Here is a 16,512-nt window from a genome sequence, read left to right on the forward strand (position 1 = left end):
AGGGGTTTGCAACTAGCAGACAACTTTCCAAGGAAGAAACAACTTTGGACATTATTTAAGGGATCCAGGATACCATGCAAATTTTACAAGAGAAACGAGTGACTGGACGAAGGAACTCACCTTCTGCTCAAAAGAGTCGCATTGGGTGGATTGTGTCCGGACTGTGCCCATGATCAGAGAAAGTCAAGCACGACTACCGCTCAACCATTCCACGTTCCATATCAAGGATGAGACTGAATTAGCTACAAAGCACTGGGAGTTGGAACATCTAGGTATTCTGCCAACCGAGTTGACAAACCCTCCGAACTTGAGCAAGAAGCTGTACGACAACACAAGGCCATAACCATAAGAAATGGAAATCAGTACCAAACAGGATTACTTAAACACCCGTCATGGACCGACAGGCACTTGAAATCAAACAAGCTACAAGCGACAAAGAGACTTATCAGCCTGGAACCTCGGTCAAAAAGGGAGCCTGAGCATGCTGTAAGGTATCAGGAACAGATACTGGAGCTTATTCAAACTGGACGTGCTGAGCGTGTTATTGAGGAGAAAGAACCTGAAGGCCACCAAGTTTGGTACCTGGCACATCACGTGACCCTGTTGAGAGAGAGGATAAGACCACTACAAAGGTGCGAATTGTATTTGTTGGCTCTATGAAAGGACCAGAAGGAGTTTCTCTGAACGACACTTTGCTGCCAGGGCCGGCTTTACAACCTGACCTGCCAGGTGTATTACTTGGAAGCATAATACCTGTGGCGTGGTTTTTTTTAAGGGTGTTGGCTTACTGTGGGGTTGAGGCAATTTGGGTGAAATGAAATGATATGTCTGGGGGTTGTGATGTTATCTAAACTCCACCACTCTTCAAAGTGGTCTCGAGTTATTTTGACGAACTATTTCGCGAATGGTGAAGAGGCAATAGCGTGAAGTTTCGAACTTAGTACAACAAATGCCGCGAGTATAGTAGGTGGCAGCACCAGACGGAGGAAGTAGTTCGCCTGGGGTTTTTTCGACACCCTCCGCACGGACTCCACTCGTTCCGGAACACTCACTTACTTGTTAATTTGTAGTGGTTAGCCTGTTTTTATTGCAGTAAAGTAATGTTAATCGGGATTTTATATTATATTTTATATTTTCCCAAGGTATTCATGTAGGGAGCTGTGCCCTACCTTGCGCCCAGTGCTTGGGTCGGGTGAGGCGGTTTTGTTATTATGTGACGTGTATCACGTGATGAAATCCCATACAGTACTTCGAAAAATTAAGAGCGATTAACAACGTAAGGTGAAAGAGTACGACCAAAATAAAGGGGGAAAATTGCGGAGATGGATGAATGCTTTAAACATATAGTGGCCCCAATACTTCCCGGCTTATTTTTGTATAATCCCACACTTTTGATTTAATAGATGACCCCATATGCAAATCAGACCTGCTGAAATGGCCCCTTATGTTAATGAGTATGCCCATATATAGAAAGAACAAAAAACGCTATTTCTCCGAGATCGCTGCAAAGTTTACCAATTTACCCGGCGAGGACCATCTCCATATCAACCACGAATTTCAGGAAAAGTTTCGAGCTCATCCGATCTGAACTGACGGAGGAGATGTGTGACAAACTATTTCAGCTCTACGTCCATTATAGTAGTGATTCCGGAGACACAAATTTGCCATCATCGCTAATGTAGAGAAGATGTTCCTCCAGGTCAAGATGGAGCCTACTACAGACAGAGCCAGTCAGCGATTTTTGTGGAGAGACTTAGATGAGACCTTGCTTGATCATGCTGCCTCCAAACGAGACAGATACCCCAAAGGCGTTAAGGAAATTGAGGAGAATATCTTTGTAGATGATGTACTCACTGGTGATGATAATGCAGACGAAGCAACACAGTTAGCAGTTGACCTGAAAGAAGTGTTGGAGCCTGGATGGAATCTAAGAAAATTCATATCTAACAAGCGGGAGGTTTTGACAAAGCTAGCAGAGGACAGAGTCTGAAAGTCTTCAGAGAAACTTGTTTGAGAAGAGATTACTCATAAAGCCATGGGGATCCGATACTTACCGGAAGAAAATGTGTTCATGTTCTCTTTTTTTGAAAAAATGGAGCAAACACCTCATGAGACACGAAGAACCGTGCTATAACAGCTACACAGAGTGTATGACCCATTGGGAATGTTGGCACCATTCACGTTAAAAGCAAAGCAAATCTTTCAGCAGTCATGGACCACCACAGGGGGATGGGATGACCCATTACCACATGAAATGACAGAGGAATGGAGAGCATGGAAAGGTGAAGTGCCAATTATGGACGATATCAAGATCTCTCGTTGTCTGATTCCAGAGGATGTTGTTAATCCAATCTTCACGCTTCATGGATTTGGCGATGCTTGTGAGGTATCCTATGGTGGAGCAATTTATCTACGAGTAGAAGATCAGAACTCTGATCAAGCTCACGTTGCGCTGCTTTGTTAAACAAGAGGCCCAAGGGCCTGGCGCTCAGCTGAAATGGATAGGTGAAGGCAAGGGTCAAGTGTGTGTCGGTACCGTTATTATGAGGCAACGAAGAAGATAAAGAGTTGGTTAACAAAATGAACTTTATTGGTGCGGCAGATATTTGATGCCTTTCGGCAGATATTGAAGCGCCTTGCGGCAGATATTTGTTGCCTTGCGGCAGATATTTGATAACGCTCTCCAGGAATGGAAAGCAGTAAAACGAGTAAGCACACCTTACTCTGAATGTGGGAACAGCAAGTGCTTTCCTGGACTTGAAATGTGCCAACGACTCCTCTTGCAATAACCAACAACAGTTAATCTGTAAAAAAAAAAGAGATGAGAAATTAACACTGACTGAATGAAATGGCCAGGGCCATTGTGCTCACCTCATGTGGAGGAAAGATGGATAAAGAGCATGGTATTGTGTCATGTAGTGTTAGGTTTGATGTAGGTCCAAGCAATTACAATTTCCCCAAAATGGCCAATTTACAGTACATTCGACCTCTGTGACCTTGAAAAGTAGGTCAAATCAAAGAAGACCCGGGTGACACATTGAATGGTTGTTAGAATTAGATGTACCTATGATATAAAATTGGTGCCAATCGGGCAAGTCATTACTAGGAATAATGGCATTTTGAAGAATTTAGGATTTGGCCCCCTCCCTGGAGGCCAAACGGCAAATCAGATCGCACCAAACTTCGGTACCTAAGATCACCTGACCAAGGGGTACATGTGTACTTAATTTGTGATCAATAGTCATTGCAGTTAAGAAACGTGCCATAGTTACGGCCTGACGGCGAATTTACGCCATTTGACCTCTGTGACCTTGACAAGAAGGTCAAATTAAAAACCTGTGTGACATATACTGTATGGTGGTAAGTTGTACCCATGATATCAAATTGGTGGCAATCGGGCAAGAAGTTAAGTGGTGAATCATATTGGACCAAACTTCGGTCCCTGAGATCACCTGACTAAGGGGTAAATGCGTACCAAATTTGGTATCAATAGTCATTGCAGTTTAGAAACGTGCCATCGTTACATCCTAACGGCCAATTTACACCATTTGACCTCTGTGACCTTGAAAAGGAGGTCAAATCAAAAACCCGGAGGATATATGATGCACCTTTGCTAGAAGTACCTACCATATTTTTTTCAAAATTTCCCGACTACTATTAAGGGAGATATTGCATATTTTCACTTTTAACTTTTAGCCCCCTGGTGGCCAAACCATGAAACGAATCGGACCGAAACTTGGTCTCCAAGGTGTCATTACATAAGGGTACATGTGTACCAAGTTTCAACTCAATAGCTCTAACAGTTACGAAACGTGCCCTGCTAACGGACGACGGACGACGGACGACGACGACGACGACGACGACGACGACGACGACGACGACGGACGACGGACGCCACGGTATGGGATAAGCTCACCTCTGCTAAGAGGTGAGCTAATAAAAAAGGGTGACATAGACGGGGAAATGTACACCACCGGATACAGTCTGTGCTTGATCAGGCATCGGTCAGATGATATCCTGAACAAGGCATCTATGGAAGCAAATCCAGAAAGAGACTTAACCTTCGAAGGGCACACTTATCACTCAGTGAAAAGTCAGTCCTGGGGGTTGTTTTCCAATTCAAAATAAAAGTGTAACCTCTTTAAATTAGTCTCACAGACTGAACCATAACACTCAACAGCCAACCGTGCCCACATGATGTGAGCCGTGAGCGAGTGGTGTACTACATTTTGAAAATTGTCTATCGTCTACGACATGTGACAGAACAGGATCTAGTGGACTTAATGATGAGGTACTATCAAATAAGGTGTCCATCAAATGAATCATGAGGGCCTGTTGAGTTATACTCTAAGCCTGCACAGCGCAGTGTACAGACAGTACAGGATTGCCAACCAAAAACATGAGCATTGCTGCGTAAGGAAACTGCAGTGGAATTTATACTACGATGTCATAGGCCTAATGTGACTTTCAAAATAATTGTAAACAAACGTAAGGTGTCCATCAAATGAATCATGAGGGCCTGTTGAGTTATACTCTAAGCCTGCACAGCGCAGTGTACAGACAGTACAGGATTGCCAACCAAAAACATGAGCATTGCTGCGTAAGGAAACTGCAGTGGAATTCATACTACGATGTCATAGGCCTAATGTGACTTTCAAAATAATTGTAAACAAACGTAAATGGCGAGATTTGTTGGCCGACGGCGAATTCTCCGGTCGCTAGCGCAGTCCATAAACAAGCATCAATTTTACCAACTTTGGGTGCAAGCTTGGTCATAAAAGTTACAGAACTGTTAGAAATACATCTAAACAACATATATATACAGTTAAAAGTGCATAAAAATCCCGTTTCAATCTCCGGGCGCTACCTTTTTTCTCCGCCACACGCCGGGCCCTACCGGTCGTTATTTAGTGCGACCGCCACCAGAGTGTTTATCACGATCTTTCGCCGTTTTAATTGCGCGTTTTAGGTAGATTAATCAATTATTACATGCATGCATTATATATCACCGAAATGATAATTGCGTAGGCTATTTGAAACTAAGTTCAGATGTCATTTTCGATCTTTGAATTGAATTTAGGCGAGTGATTTTTGACACCCGGTCGACATATCAGGACTTGCAAAATTCACGCGAGATCGCTTGCATCATCGGCACGTTTGAAAACCGAATTTCACAAATTCCACAAATATTTATCACATACCATATGTATCACCACAAAGGTAACTCTCTAGACTATTTGAAACCAAGTTCAGATACTTATTTTCACAAAAATTCGAAGCTATGCAAGCGATTTTTCAGTGGTAGAGATCGACGGAAACAAATTTCTCGCTCTAAAATGACATGAGACGAGCACCAACTTCCGCTGATTTGTGCACAAAATTTCCGGAATATTATAAAAAAACTATTGATAAATCTGAATTATATAGACTCTTTTCAGTACCTAAACAAATTTCAGGTACATGGTCATGTTGATTAAAAGAGTATCAACCGATTGAACATGAGAAAGTTCACTCACCTTCATTGAAGCAGCGACTACCGCCATTTTTAAATGGTGGCACCTCTTCTATCAATCGGCCAATCAGCGGCACTGCTTGCAAAAAAGTTAAGCCACCGCCAAATTTGAAATCGCCAAAATTCAGGCAATGTGCCTGCAGCGCCAACTGGCGGTGAAAACTATATTAATTCCATTAAAAGTAAAAAATGAAAAAATATTTAAAAATATTCAGCCACATTTGAAAACAATATTTGCTCTGTGGACCGAGGTAAAAAGGGAAAGAAATCTAAACGCGAAATGACCTCATTCTCTTAATACAGGTCGGATCGCGCCGATTTTTCGTTTTTTGAGTTCACCTTGGGCAACTCCTAATTTAGCACCGTAAACGAAGTGGCTAGGCCTTCCCGGTCAGAAATGTCCAATTTTGTCCACAGATGGGTCCCTAGATGGATGGATTGCAGGACGGACACCATTTGAACAGCTATACTACTAGCTCCGCTGACTTTGTCAGCTGAGCTAAAAACAAGAGTAGCACCACTTGGGAAGCGAAGAAGCATACCACAATTCGAACCGATGGTGTCACTTGCGACTGCACATTTGATACAAGTATACAGAGAAGGAGCTGAAACTACCAATTAAGTCATGACATGTTGGATGGACTCAAAGGTTGTCCTGAGTGGGATCAGCAAACAAGCATACCATTGGCAGACTTTTGTGGCAAATTGTGTGGCCGAAATACAGAATCTCATTGAGCCAAGCAGCTGGAAACACGTTCCAGGGAAGTTAAACCCCACAGATCTGTATTCCCGAGGATTGTATGCAGCGGAACTAGTAGAGTCTGAACTATGGTGGAGTGGACCACCATTTCTCTTACAGGGGGAGTCGGAATGGCAAGCACCACAACCGGATTGTTCGGAAAGTGAAACGACCAATGTGAACTTAAAGAAGAACCACCGAAGTTGGCACGCATATTGCATGTGGAAAAGGTGAACGAGAAAGCACGAGATGAAGAACTCAATGAATATGTGAAAAGGTTCAGTTCTTTGAACCATTTCGTTGGAACAATGGCCTTGATACGTTCCCTATCAGCGAGAAAACCTGAAGACGATGTGGCAGATATCGCCCCACTGAGAAAACGAGGGGAGGTCACACTTGCGGATCGTAGATAAGAGATGTTGTTTTGGATTCGATTGGCTCAGCGAAAGGCCTTTCCAGATAAAATTGGTCTGCTGAAGGAGAATAAACCCTTGCCTGAAAAGAATCCACTACTTAATTTGAGTCCCTACTGGGATGCCGAGTCAGAAGTCATGCGAGTCAGAGGACGTCTGCACTACAGCCCACTACCAGAACAAACACGTCACCGAATCATCTTGCCACGTCATGATCCATTTGTTGAGCTACTTGAGCATTTCCATTTTGTGATCTTACACACTGGAGCAGCACAGACACTGGCAAGTTTGAGATGTCAGTATTGGATTATGCACGGAAAACAAGAGGTCTGCAGAATTCTCTTCCAATGTATAAAATACAAGGAGCCTGTCCAAATTGAACAGCTGATGGCACCATTGCCAGAGTTGTGCATCACCCCCACACCGAGTTTCGAGCACGTAGGAGTGGACTTCCCAGGACCATTGTATATCAAAGCTACAAATGAGAAAGCCTACATTTGCCTTTTTCACCTGTATGGTTGTTTGAGCTGTTCACTTAAGAGTTGGTTTGTGACCTAACCACTGAGACATTCATGATGGCAATCAGGAGATTGATAAATTGTCGAGGAAGATGCAAAGTGATCCACTCTGACAATGCGAAGACATTCAAGAAAGCGTCCAATATTTTGTTTAACCTGTTTAAGGATGAGAAACGTCTTAAGGAAAAGGCTTCAGGACTGGAGACAAAAGACCACTGAAGCAAGTACTTGGAAAGACACGACTGACCTATACTGAGAATGAGACACTACTAACAGATATTGAGGCAACTCCAGGCCACTCACACAAGTTTCAAGTGATGTTCATGATTTGTCACCACTCACTCCTGGACACTTTCTTATTCACTTTCTTATTGGACGGAGTATCACTTCTCTACCCAATATTGACTGAATCATGAAGGAGATGGAGTTTGATGGGCGTATCAGCAAAGATTGTCCAAGCTCTTTTGGAACCACTGGACCTTCTTGAGCTGAATCAGAGAAAGAAGTGGACAGAAATTCGTGACAATATCAAAGAAGACGATGTTGTTATGATAGCTGAAGATAACAGCCGAAAGATGGATTGGTGTTTTGGGCGAGTGATTAGTGTTCACTCAGGAAGAGATGGATTAGTCTGTTCAGTCACTTTGAAGACCATGAAGGGAACCATACTGGGGAGACCAGTTCAACTCTTGCGCCTGTTGGAAGCGGCAAGCCAGGATTCTGGTTAGAGAACTTGTGTTGTTTAATGACGCTGGACATCAGTTAGTCAGTGTGTTTTTATAGTCGATTACATGTATATCGCTGCCAGTTTGAATCAAAATTTCAATTTTTTCATGTAAAGGTGTTAAAAAATAAATGTATAATATTTATGTGCTCGCGTTTTACTTTGTTTGTTTATCGCTTGTTGTGAAAATCTCATACCTCGATTTTCAGAGGGGAGGATGTTCAGTCAGCACTTAAGTTTTATTTGGGTTTTTTTGGGGCCACACCCAGTGTACCAAGTATTTTAGTAACTGAACATTAGTGCAGAGGGCAGCATTAGTGTTGCAGAACCATGTGGTTGAAAGAGGCCATGTCTCTCATCTTTTCTCCTTGATTTGTGCAAGAAATTAGATTGACTGAGATGTACATTTCATTTCTTAAAGTAGAATGAAGAAGAAATCATTACCCTTCTTTTAAGAGTCTGTTTTGTGAGTTTATGCAATCAGAACTACCACAGGCACATGGTCAGAGGAGGAGGAGCTACAGAGATACAAATCAGTATCAGAGTACAGTGTACAGCTTTTGAGTATTTCTTTTGTGTGAAGAAGTGACAATGCCGATAGTGAACTTTGACATCTGTGACCTTGAAGAGTAAGTCAAATCAAAAACCTGGTTTGTATATCAAGCACCCATATGAGATGCATCTACGGTAAAAATTTCATGATTCTAGCTAGCAGCTTTCATAAGATATCGCCAAAAATAGGTTAAGACTAGAGGCACCGCGTTTGCTGGCAAACGCTAGTATATCCGCACTTTGGTGAAATCAGGTTGCTGGTAGTGTTATGGAACGGAATAGAATAGTAAAGAAGGAAGCTTATGATTGGAGTGGCTTTTATTGTTATTTTGGGTAGTCTATTTCTATAGCGAGAAATGTCTAGGTGAACTCGTTCAGAATGTAGAGAGGTCACAAGATATTTCCAAGTTTTACAACAAATGCCTGCCAGTCGGCCATCTTGAATGCAAAATCAGCCATTATCGAACTTGACCTTGATATTCATCCCATACTCGTGCACACTAAATATGAAATGTCCAGGTGAACTCGTTCAGAACGTCGAGAGGTCACAAGGCATTTCCGAATTTTACAACAAAAAGGCCGCCAGTTGGCCGTCTTGAGTGCAAAATCAGTCATTATCTAACTTCGCCTTAATATTCAACCCATACACATGCACACTAAATATGGAATGTCTAGGTGAACTCGTTCAGAATGTAGAGAGGTCACAAGGCATTACCAAGTTTTACAACAAAATGGCCGCCAGTCAGCCATCTTCAATGCGAAATGAGCCATTATTGAACTTGACCTTGATATTCACCCCATACACCTGAACACCAAATATGAACTGTCTAGGTGAACTCGTTCAGAATATAGAGAGGTCACAAGGCATTATCAAGTTTTACAACAGTCGGCCAACTTGAATGCGAAATCAGCCATTATCTAACTTTGCCTTGATATTCACCCCATACATGTGCACACCAAATATGAAATGTCTAGGTGAACTCGTTTAGAATGTAGAGAGGTCACAAGGTAATTCTAAGTTTTACAACAATGAAACGGCCAGGGGCCATTGTGCTCACCGTATACATCTTCTAGTAGGCAGGATCATGCTTAGTTTAGAGGTGAATATGGTGAAGACAATCAGGCCTGAAGACTTTTTTTAGATGTGTATTGATGTCTAGTAATAAGACAGGGCAGTATATATAAGTTTATGATCCGACCAATAATTGTCTATGACATCAACAAGATCAATATCGTGTGATAGGGCGGTGTTGGTGAAGACGAGGTCTAACTTTGAGTCATAATCTGTGGTGTTTTTAGTCATGTGCTGGGTGAAATCAAATCCTTGTAGCATGTAGGTTTCTAACCTTGAATTAAAAGTAGAGAGAAGCAGAGAGCAGTCTGTTTCACGGCCCCTGTCGTCAGTCATTTTAATATCATTTTTTTTTACACAATATGATTGAAACCCTGGGTAGAATTGTGTACTAAGTTTGAAATTCATAGCACTAGCGGTTAAGAAACGTGCTACAGGATACAACGACAACGACAACGGATATGTGACCTAGGGTGTAATGCGTACGCCTACTAAGTTTCAAGTTAACAGCTTTAGTGGTTAAGAAACGTACCTCGGTAATTACACTCTTAACGGCACATTTACACGATTTGACCTCTATGACATTGACACGTAAGCAAAAATGACCTAATTTTAGAGTTTTAACTCTGTGACCTTGACAAGTAGGTCAAATCAAAAACCCGTATGATATGTCATGTATCCTTGCTGGGGGTAACCACCATAAAAACTTGCCAAAGTTACACTCTAACACCCAATTTTTGCAATTTGACCTCGGTGACCTTAAAAAGAAGGTCAAATCCAAAAATCGTAAGACACATGATGTATCCTTGCTAAGAGTCCCTGCAATAAAAATTTCATCGAAAAAAAGTCATTAAAAATTTTATCGAAACAATTCACTCAAATAATCAAGATATTGCACTTCTTACTTTTTCCATTATGGCCACCTGGTGGCTGAATAAAGAATCAGATCGGGCCAAAATTCGGCATCAGAGGTTATCTGATGTAGGGGATTATATGCACCAAGTTTCAAGTTCATAGCTTTACTGGTTAAGAAACGTGCCATAGTTTACAACCTAATGCCAATTTACGCCATATGACCTCTGTGACCTTGAAAAGTAGGTCAAATTGAAAACCCGTAAGATATGTGATGTATTCTTCCTAAGAGTACCTACCATTAAAATTTTATCGAAAACAAGTCACTTATAAGCGAGATATCACACTTTTTAGATTTCCACTTTTGGCCCCCTGGTGGCAAAGTTGAGAATCAGATCAAACTGAAATTCAGCACCAGAGGCTATGTGATATAGGGGGTTATATGTACCTAATTTCAAGTTCATAGCTTTAGTGGTTGAGAAACGTGCCATAGTTTACACTCTAACAGCGAATTTATGCCATATGACCTCTGTGACCTTGAAAAGTAGGTCAAATTAAAATCCCGTATGATATAGGATGTATATTTGCTATGAGTACCTACAACAAAAGTTTCATCGAAAACAAGTTACTAACAAGCGAGATATTACACTTTTTAAATATCAACATTTGGCCCCCTGGTGGCCAAGTTGAGAATCAGATCAGACCGAAATTCAGTGTCAGAGGTCACCTGACCTAAGGGGTGCTGTGTACAAAGTTTCAAGTTCATAGCCCTAGCGGTTAAGAGACGGACGACGACGACGACGACACCGCCGCGGACGGACACAGCGCTATCGTATAGACTCCCCTCACGGTGAGCCAAAAAGGCCGCTAGTCGGCCATCTTGAGTGCGGAATCAGCCATTATCAAACTTCGCCTTGATATTCACCAAATACACATGCACACCAAAAATGAAATGTCTAGGTGAACTCGTTCAGAATGTAGAGAGGTCACAAGGCATTTCCAAGTTTTACAACGAAATGGCCACTAGTCGGCCATCTTGAATGCCAAATCAGCCAATATCGAACTTGACCTTGATATTTACACCATACACGTGCACACTAAATATGAAATGTCTAGGTCAACTCGTTCAGAATGTAGAGAGGTCAGAAGGCATTTGCAAGTTTTACAACGAAATGGCCGACAGTCGGCCATTTTGAGTGCAAAATCAGCCATTATCGAACTTGGCTTTGATATTCACCCGATACACGTGCAGACCAAATATGAAATGCCTAGGCGAACTCGTTCAGAATGTAGAGAGGTCACAAGGGATTTGGAAGTTTTACAAGAAAATGGCCGCCAGTCGGCCATCTTTAGTGCGAAATCAGCCATTATCGAACTTGGCCTTGATATTCACCCGATACACGTCGACACCAAATATGAAATGTCTAGGCGAACTCGTTCAGAATGTAGAGAGGTCACAAGAGTGTGACATACAGACGGACGGACAGACGGCCAGACGGTCGGACGGATAACCGTGATAAAAACAATATATCCGAACTTTCTCCGAAAAGTGCGGATATAATAACAGTTGTCATGGCGAATTGTACCTAGCAAATCAAGAAACAAGAGGCCCAAGGGCCTGGCGCTCAGCTGAGTTAATATCATTAATATCTTCCCGGTGTTTAGTTCATTATGCATGAAAATGGCATGCTCCATGGTATTTGATATCCTTTTGCGTTCACTACGGTACCAATGTTTTTGGTTGACATAATTATGCCACTGTTCATATCTCAATCCTGACCATAATTCGGGTGAAATCATCGTATGAAAATATTTACCGAAACATGAAGTTTATGCCATGAATGAGGATACTCATTGTCATAGCCTCGTTTACAAGTACGAAGTATTTTCCCGCGAATATTCAAAACTGCTTGGCTCCTTGCCAGTTAAATAACATGTGACTATACACAAAATAGAAAACTTTGATGGAAATTGTAAATCATTTTTTTATCTATCAGGGGAAACAAGCTGATGATGATCAAATAAATCATTCATGAAAAATCGTTTTGTTGCTGAAGCTTGCATGATGAAGTTAATGCTAAACCTTTTCTTGTGCTCTACTGCGCCACCGTAGTCTTCTATTTAGACCAGCGATGACGTCATTTCTGGTGATTCCCTACGTTGTCCAATGAGCGCTTTTTAAAATGTGCCATTTGGTATTGTACAGTATGCAATGTATTTTTTCAGCGCTGCCAGTTGCCGAACAGAATGCCGTAGCTCCCTCAATTTCCAATCAATTTTTATGGGAGTGACATTATTGTATTGCTTAGAATGTCTACTTTTTACTCATGAAAGAATTGTAGAACTAAAACATAATAGGCGAACAGAATCATGCCGATTCACTGCACATACTGTGGGAATTCTCCACTTCAAAATACATCGGCGATGTCATCGCGAACAGAGCATGCACTTCCGATATCGTTTTCACAGAAATGTGGCCGAATTTTCAAGAACTAATTTCTGAAAGTAGTCCCTAAAGACCTTATGACTACCACTGAAACGAACTAGTGATAATATCGCCTACCAGACTACTTTTTAAGCAGAAAATTGGGTACTTGAGTGTTATTGAGCTCCAAGATTATTGCACATGGCGTAAACAACATGCCGCCATTTTGTCTCCGCTTCGGTATTTCGTACGCCGCTTATAATGCACCTTCTCAATTAAAACCAACATAATAAGGCCTTACATCGTTGATTGAATAGGAACACCACACAAAACACAATAAAGTGGGGGTACAATCGATTACGAAGCTGAAGTGAACAGTGATTTATTCCTGGAGCTACTGCTTTTGTTGTGTAGCGGCCATGTTTTGAGAACTGGCAAATAGGAGACTTCATTGATGGCTGATGAGTGACGTCATCTGGCGGGAATTTGAATCGGCAGAAATAATTAAAAGGCAGGTAGCACCCTCTCCTGTTAAAATTTTGAACTTTTTCTCAATAAAATAGATTTTCAAGAATTTTATCTTAATATTAGAGCATATTTCGACTAATTCTGCTGCTCCTAGGCCGATATAGGCCAGTTTCCTTCATGCACTCTCGCTTGCAGGAAGTAGGTCGAATGGCGACAAATTTTGTTTTGAAAGTAGAGTTTGACCAGAAGTATCCAGAAATGCAAAATTGAAGTCTCTAGGTCTTACGGTTACAAAATGTGCACCATGGGTTTAACGGACGGATGGATGGATGGACAGACGGACGCCACTGAACAACTTATTTGACAAGCTTGATAATATCGCCTACCAGACTACTTTTTAAGCAGAAAATTGGGTACTTGAGTGTTATTGAGCTCCAAGATTATTGCACATGGCGTAAACAACATGCCGCCATTTTGTCTCCGCTTCGGTATTTCGTACGCCGCTTATAATGCACCTTCTCAATTAAAACCAACATAATAAGGCCTTACATCGTTGATTGAATAGGAACACCACACAAAACACAATAAAGTGGGGGTACAATCGATTACGAAGCTGAAGTGAACAGTGATTTATTCCTGGAGCTACTGCTTTTGTTGTGTAGCGGCCATGTTTTGAGAACTGGCAAATAGGAGACTTCATTGATGGCTGATGAGTGACGTCATCTGGCGGGAATTTGAATCGGCAGAAATAATTAAAAGGCAGGTAGCACCCTCTCCTGTTAAAATTTTGAACTTTTTCTCAATAAAATAGATTTTCAAGAATTTTATCTTAATATTAGAGCATATTTCGACTAATTCTGCTGCTCCTAGGCCGATATAGGCCAGTTTCCTTCATGCACTCTCGCTTGCAGGAAGTAGGTCGAATGGCGACAAATTTTGTTTTGAAAGTAGAGTTTGACCAGAAGTATCCAGAAATGCAAAATTGAAGTCTCTAGGTCTTACGGTTACAAAATGTGCACCATGGGTTTAACGGACGGATGGATGGATGGACAGACGGACGCCACTGAACAACTTATTTGACAAGCTTGGCTGACTTAGTCAGCTGAGCTAAAAATACAGAGAAAACTCACCCTGGTTTTCTGTCAAAACGTCTACCATAACAGATGAACTGAGCGCAGGAATCTGGGTTTTTCTACGAGTCTTCGATCGTCGACATCAATTAGAATTGGACAAAATAACTCCACAAAACGGCCAGTTCCAAAAGCACGTTGACATTGAGAATCAAAATATAGGAAAATACCACTTTCTAACTGCTCGTTATGACTAATTTAGATTGGAACTATGTTTTGAAATGAACGTACACACTCTACATACATTTGCAAAACGTCCGTCACATTATCAGCCTCGGCTGAAATGCATTAGGGCAATGCCTTATGTGTAGCACGTTCAGTACATTACAGAGACAGGTAGGATCGAGGCCATTTTGCCAGTTTTGAGCAGATGACAATTTCCAGCTTAAAATTGAAATCGACCAATTACTGCCAATTACGGGGCGTTTAGTCTTTCTGCTGTAAAAAGCTATAATCCTATCGAAACAAGAGTTAAAAATATTGGTATCCTGGCACATTTCCTGGCCTAACTACAGCAAATTCTGAAGGAAATGCAATTATTTTGCTGGAACTACTTTCGGCCAGCTCCAGTACAAACCATAAGCTACGCTGCAAAGCCAGCATAGCTAGAAATAGAAGAACAATAAATAAATAATACATACAGGTTATCACAGATATTCATTAAAGGGTAAGACAATGTAGATATTAAAGGAACAGCCCTAATAGGTACTATATTTTTAAAATGAGATTTAAAAAGAGCACATTGCACATTTACATTCTTTGCCCTTCCATGTTTCTAAAAGTTTAAGAAAAATATTAAAATTGTTGGCCTCACGAATATGGTTAGGCAGGACATTCCAAATCTTAGATGCTTCGTAACTGAAACTCTGTTTGCCATATGTTATGGTATCAAAATGTTCTACCTGTACATTTTGGTTACGTGAAGTTTCTTTCTTTTTAACTAGATTTAACAAACAGGATTTCTAGGATTTTGTACACTTTTTCAGCATTTGTTCTCCGTAGATGCAGAGAAACTGAATTGTCTACCGCAAGAAGTGACTCATATGAGCTAGTATGATCTTTATACACTAGTTAAAGGGCTCTATAATTCAATCTTTCCAGTTTTTTTTGTGTTAGACACACTAGAATGAAATTGTCCAGGGACCATGTGCTCACCTGTGTCACAGGACCTTGAAAAGTAGGTACGATGATATAAGTATAAGTATAAGAAGCAGATGATATATGATGTATCATTGCTAGAAGTACCTACCATAATTTTTTCAAACTTTTCGGACCAGTATTAAGCGAACAATGGCATATTTTCATTTTTGACGTTTGGCCCCCTGGTGGCCAAACCGTGAATCATATGAGGTCGCAATTCGGTCTCTGAGTAGCAGACACCAAGGGGTACATGTGTACCAAGTTGGAGTTTAATAGCTTCAGCGGTAACAGAACGTGCCACCCTGGTCCAGCAGATGAACCCTGTGGAACTCCTTTGGTCAGGGGTAGAAATTCGCTCTGAGCATTCCCAATTTTCACACATTGTTCTCTGTCAGTGAGATAGCTTCGCAGCAAAGATACAGGCGAATCTGACGTTAAATAAGCAGTCAGCTTCTCCAAAACTAGGTTGTGCGGTAAGAAGTCGAAGGCCTTCGGGAGGTCCATGAGAATAGCACCAACAAAATGGCCTTCATCTAGTGCCCTCCTCCAATCCTCAGTGAGTGCCAATAAAGCAGACTGGCAGCTGTAACCTCTGCTATAGGCAGGATGAAAGAGTTCACTAAAATGCTCATTCGGTTGGTCCACCATGGCCTTCTCAAACACCTTCGACTTAATTGGAAGAACACTAACAGGTCGGGAGTTTTTCTTCTGAAGAGCATCATCTTTTTTGTGGACGGGGATGACTCAAGCACACTTCAGTTCTGTGGGGAAACCACACAACACAAACATGCTATTTATAAGTCTAGTGAGATAGGGTAGTTTTTTAACGAGCACGACCTATATGGCAGACAAGCAGTCAAGTTATGCTAATTTTCATTACTTAGTATGAACCTTCTATGAACCTTCTAGGTCAAGTGGTTAAGAAACGTGCAACGCCTTTATCAAAAGTTAACGACGGACAACGACG

General features: G+C 41.5%; 1 protein-coding gene across 1 annotated transcript in view; it reads right to left on the bottom strand.

The window, feature by feature from the left end:
- Positions 1 to 16,512, bottom strand: part of LOC135494455 (WD repeat and FYVE domain-containing protein 2-like) — a 113,122-nt gene that overhangs the window by 42,936 nt on the left and 53,674 nt on the right. The window lies entirely within an intron of this gene.

Source organism: Lineus longissimus, chromosome 10, assembly GCF_910592395.1.
Source record: "Lineus longissimus chromosome 10, tnLinLong1.2, whole genome shotgun sequence".
NCBI classification, from domain to species: Eukaryota; Metazoa; Nemertea; class Pilidiophora; order Heteronemertea; family Lineidae; genus Lineus; species Lineus longissimus.